The sequence below is a fragment of the Arvicola amphibius genome, chromosome 1 (genome assembly GCF_903992535.2).
Source record: "Arvicola amphibius chromosome 1, mArvAmp1.2, whole genome shotgun sequence".
NCBI lineage: Eukaryota > Metazoa > Chordata > Mammalia > Rodentia > Cricetidae > Arvicola > Arvicola amphibius.
Window position 1 is genome coordinate 91208390 of NC_052047.1, and position 5599 is coordinate 91213988.

General features: G+C 43.7%; 1 pseudogene; it reads left to right on the forward strand.

Moving 5' to 3' along the window:
- Window positions 1–371: 371 nt before the first annotated feature.
- LOC121677211 lies at window positions 372–3342 on the forward strand (annotated as a pseudogene).
- Window positions 3343–5599: the final 2257 nt, after the last annotated feature.

The following is a 5599-nucleotide window of genomic DNA, read 5'->3' on the forward strand; positions in this document are numbered from 1 at the left end:
CAGCCCAGGCCTGGATGTCATCTTGGCTCCAGGTCAGCATGGCCCCCAAGTCAGTATGGCCCCTTGGACAGGAACATGGCCCCAGGTGGCAACCCAGACTACAGGCCTCTTTACAGGACTCAGTGGGACAGGAGCCACAAACATCAACTCAGGCCCCCTCAGCTGCTTCAGGGCTGCAGACCAAGACTTGGTCCATGGCAATGGCCCAAGCTGGGACATCACCTTGAACTCAGGTGGTTAACAGGTCATTCAGGGCAGCCTGTTACTCACCACACTCACCTCTTCAGATCCACCTCTCTCCCCAGCCCATGAATCGCCCTTCCTCGGTCTCTCCCTTCCACTTTCTCACCCTCTACTCCCTTACTGTGATGATGTCTGACCATCTGGCACCAGAAGCTAAAGACCCTAGGTGGTGCTTGGTTGAGTCTTGCCCACCCCAGCCACAAGATATGGCACGGAGCCGTTGCTCCATTATTCTTATGTAAGAGTGAAGAGCCACATAGATACGGGAGAGAGCAAAATAAAGACAACTTCCAAGCACCAGGTTTGCATTTGGTACACATACACACACAGGCAAAACATTCATACACGTGAAGTAAAAATAAATACAGCATTAAAAAATGAGAAGTCTTGGACCTTGAGGTTTGAACTGGTGAGCCATTTTATATATATCTGATATCGGATAAAAATCATGTCTAGAGTGACTCCTGTTGGGAAAGGACTTTTTGTTTTTGGGGTTCGACTCAATATCCATCCTTTTCCTGATGCCTTTTTTTGTACCTTTTGTGATAATAAGCTCTAGCCATGAGTATAACCTGATATTAAGCCTTATGGGATTTTCTGGTAAGTAATCGGGCCGGATTCAGGTGGTCATGGCTCCCCAAGCCATATGGGAAAACAAGCAAATTGCGCAGAAACATTTCAGATGAACACATACATTTGAATCTGGTGTCAATTTTTGGTTCTTGTAGCTGTATAAAAGTATACCGTACTCGCTGTATTATTGTTGAACATGTTCTGAAGATTTGAAAGGTTTCAAGGTATGAATTTGTAGAAAATGTTTGCATATGGGCATGAGGCTATGGCGAGCTCCGCCAAGAGAATAATTAGTAGGTCAGTTTCCTGTGGTGTTTCTGGGTCAGTAGCACCAAGACTGATATTCTTAAGTCAGGCTGCCAACTGCAGTCAGGACAATGAGAAACGCTTTAATTCAAAGCTGACGGATGTGAAAGAGACCGTAATGCAGATAGCCAAACAAGGCGAAGGCCTCTGCCTGAAATGACCCCTCGGGGAAAGGGCCGGCACATGGCCACCGTTCCAGGTGTGTCTGGAAACGGATAAGAAGGGGGACATGAGCAATCGTGTTTACAGGGTGACAGTTTTCTCTGGCTGTTTCAGTAGGACCTACACCGTAGCCAACAATGTGAACTCTGGAGTCAAACTCCTGGAGCCAAATTTTAGCGCTAGCACCTAACAATTAATTAACCACTGACAGACGTCTCAGTTTCTTCACACTGGAAATGCAGATACAAGTGTCACTTTCTTCCGGCTACTGGGTTGTTAGTAATAATGAGTATACACAGTGCTCAGACTGTTGCTTTCCTAATTTCAAATATTTGTTTTATTTTTTTTTACTTTTAATTTTTTGTTGTTGTTGTTCAGATTTTCAAGATAGTATTTCCCAGTAGCTATGGAGCCAATCCTGGAACTCGCTCTGTAGACCAGGCTGGGCTTGAACTCACAAAGATCCACCTGCCTCTGCCTCCTGAGTGCTGGGATTAAAGGTGTGAGGCTGTGTGTGTGTGTGTCTGTGTGTATGTCTGTGTGTGTGTGCATGCGTGTGTGTGTCAATGAGTGCAAGTCACCACAGAGTCCAGAAGAGAGTGCTGGGTCCCTAGGAACTGGAGTTACCGGCTGTACTGGGCTGCCCAGGTCCTCTGCAAGAGCAGTGCATGCTCTTAACTCCTGAGCCATCTGTTCAACCTTCTAAATACAATTTTCCAAGAGAACTTTCACAAATTAATTAATTAATTAATTAATTAAGTAAGTAAGTAAGTAAGGGTCCTTGAAGACATGACAAATTACAGAGCTGCCAGGGAAGGAACATATTATTAGTACTTGCCATTTCAAAACTCAATCCTTGTAATCTTGATGGGGTATGTGGGAAGAATGCAGGAGCTGGTGGTTTGAATGACACATTACCCTCATAGGCACGTGTATTTGAACACTTGGACCTAGTTGGTGGAGCTCTTCTGGGAGGTTACAGAACTTTTAGAACACGAAATCTTGCTGGAGGAAGCTCATCACTGGAGTGGGCTTTGAGAACGTATAGCCCCATCCCACTTCCTGTTTGCTTGCTCTACTTCCTGCATGTGGAAGGACAACTTCCTGCTGTGACATTACCTATACTCACTTAATGGAAAAGGCTCTCCCCAGTTTCTCTATGGCTTTACTGCTTTGCTCTTTCTAGCCCAGTTTCCTTCTGAGGAGATATTTTAACGCTATAAAAAAAATCCTATTTCTCTACTACTGCGGAGTTACTGCCAAAGTATTAGAGCTGGTTTTAGTCATAGGGAAAAGTCGGGCAGAACCCAAATGAAGGCCTTTCTACAGAATCACTGGCATGTGCTGTGCCAATACATCGAGTTATGAGAGACAAAGAAAGGTTAAATAGCCCACAGAGACAAGTCAGCAAATGCACCGTGTGACTCTGGGTAGCATACTGGCCAGTAAACAAAATGACACAAGATTCAAATGCAGCCTGTAGGTTAGCTGACTGTTACTTTTTCTGTTCATCATATTGTTTTATTGTGATATGTAGTTTAACATTCGGGGACATTGAGTGAAGAATAGAGAATTCTTTGTACTATTTTTGCCTGTCTGAGACTTCTTCATAATGCAGTTGAAAATAAAATATATTCCACTCACACAGCCTTTGAATACATATCACAAAAGTCTCTACTACAAGAATTAGCCATGGGTGTATTTAACCTGGAGCTTTGCTTTTTCTTGTTTTAAAGAAATGTAGTTGACTCTGGGCTTGGGCTTAGGTTCTATGACGTGGCTAAATGCACCAAGAATGTTGGGGTCATTGGGAAATATGGTGCTTCCTTCTGGGAAATGGTGAAGAAAATTAAATTCAGGCAGTACGCTAGGTCCTCTTGCTCCTTCTGTGGCAAGATCAAGATGGAGAGATGAGCCACTGACATCTGGCACTGTGGTTCCTGCATGAAAACTGGAACTGGTTGTGCCAGTGGCTGGTGGGACCTGGACCTATAACACCATTTCTGCTGTCACAGTGAAGTCTCCATCAGAAGACAGAAGAAACCGAAAGATCAGTAGAAGTGCTACCATTTGAGATCTGCCTGCCATTAATGGGTTAATTTACATAACAGCAGCAACAACAAAGAAATACAGTTGTACTACTGGGTCTTTTTTGTGTCCACTCAAATAGGTCCTGTGGTGGTTTGAATGTAAACTGACCCTCATAACCTCATAGGGAGGGTCACTTTTATTTAGGAGGTATGGCTTTGTTGGAGTGGGTATGGCCTCGTAGAGGAAGTGTGTCACTGGAGGGACAGGCTTTGAGGTTTCTTATGCTCAGGATATCACCCAGTGTCTCAATCTACTTCCTGTTGCCTGTGAGATGTAGGGCTCTCAGCTACTAATCCATCCCCTCATCTGTCTGCAGCTGCCATGCTCCCTGTCATGATGAGATTGGACTGAATCTCTGAAACTGTAAGCCATCAACTAAATGTTTTCCTTATAAGGGTTGCCGTGACCATGGTGTCTCTACACCGTAACTAAAACAGGTCCTTTGTGGGGGCAGTTGGTTCATTGCATAGTGAAACTCTGCTTGTTTCTTCTCTTTAAAGCAGGCTCCAGACATGTCTATATCTCTACTGTGCCCCTTCATGCTTGGTCAAAGAAAATCAGACCACACAGAGACATGTGACCCAAACTGTGCATGTCAAACCAGAAATTTGACATTGGATATTTATTGACAGTAATCTTTTCTCCCCAGTGAAAGTAAGTTCAAATTTTCAAAGGTGAGTTAGTCATAACCTGATGAGTGGCCTGAACAGCAGAATTCATTCCAACATGAGAAATGAGGATTAAGTGGAAGAGTTGGGATAAAACAGGAGGAGGCACTTCCCAGGTTCCTGTTTGCTGATTATGTTTTTAACACGATGCCTGCCTGAGGGGCCAGTGCCCTGGGATCCCACAAGACACTTCATTTTTCCTGCAGTGCTGGGAGAGGCTCGAACCCAAAGGCTTTGTGCTCATGAGGCAAGCAGTCTAAGATCTACTTCACAGTCCACATTAAACATATTTGAATTTGGTAATTGATGAGCCAAAACAGCACCATAGAAATAGCAAATACAGGAAGCAGCTGCAAAGCCTTGTCTTCAGAGCTGGAAGGGGTATCGGGAGGTGGACATGACTCTAAGAACTTAAGGACTTGGATGCTCCAGTCCCAACACCATGAAGCCGGGTGTGAGGCAGAGGAGCGATCATGTAGTCACTGTCACACCAGATCAGGCCACTTTCTGCTAGTTGCAAATGAAGAGTTTCAATTAACAAAAGTTATTTTATAAAAATTTTGCATGATGATATATCCATACTATTTTAAATAACTGTATGATAATGAGTGCAGCATACTACAATAATCCACAGAGCTCTGCTTTCAAATCTTTAGATTCTTCCTAGTTCATTTTATGCACAAGACTACATTGCTAGGAACATTCTTTTATATTCTCCAATGTATATGCATCTGTGTATCTTTTTGTTCTGAGTAAATTCCCAAGACTTCTAGATCAGAAAAAAAACACACACTTGAAAATAAAGCTTCATAGAATGGAAAATTTTAAATGATGGGGAAAAAATACACGATTAGATGACATATCTCTTTGTCGTTGAAACTTTCGTCTCTTTTAGGAGATAAAGCTCTGGGCAGGAAGCGATGCTGAGATATGGTCATAACCCTCATGAGTGGCAGCAGAGCCAGGAGAGCTTGCCGTTTTTCAGTGGAGCAGATGAGACCACCCTCACCTGTGCCAGGCCAGCGCTCTATCACTTACCTACACTTTCTATCAAGAGCTTACTTCTTCCTGCTTTTTCCCTGATGAGAAGATGAAAAGTTGACGGTTTGGAACCCAGGAGTCCTCACCAGACCCCACCGTACTGGAGTTCTCGGTTGTAACCTCTGGAACTTGGAGGGAAAGAAAGCTTCCACTGGTCACAATCTATTGAGTCTGTACTAATTGTTATAGTGGCCCAGACTAAGATAATAACCATCACCTGTTTCTGGCTTGCACTTTCTTCCCGTTCATTTTTTCTCTTCTCCTCCTCTTCCTTCTTCTTGAGCAAAGAATACATATACTGTCTTAGGGTTTTTATTGCTGTGAAGAGGCACCATGACCACAACAACTCTTCTAAAGGAAAGCATTTAATCGGGGCTGGCTTATAATTCAGAGGTTTAGCCCATTATTATCATAGCAGGAAGCACAGTGACATACAGGCAAGTGTATTAGAGAAGTAGCTGAGAGTTCTCCATCTGGGTCCTTAGGCAGTAGAACAAGAGAGTGCTACACTGGGC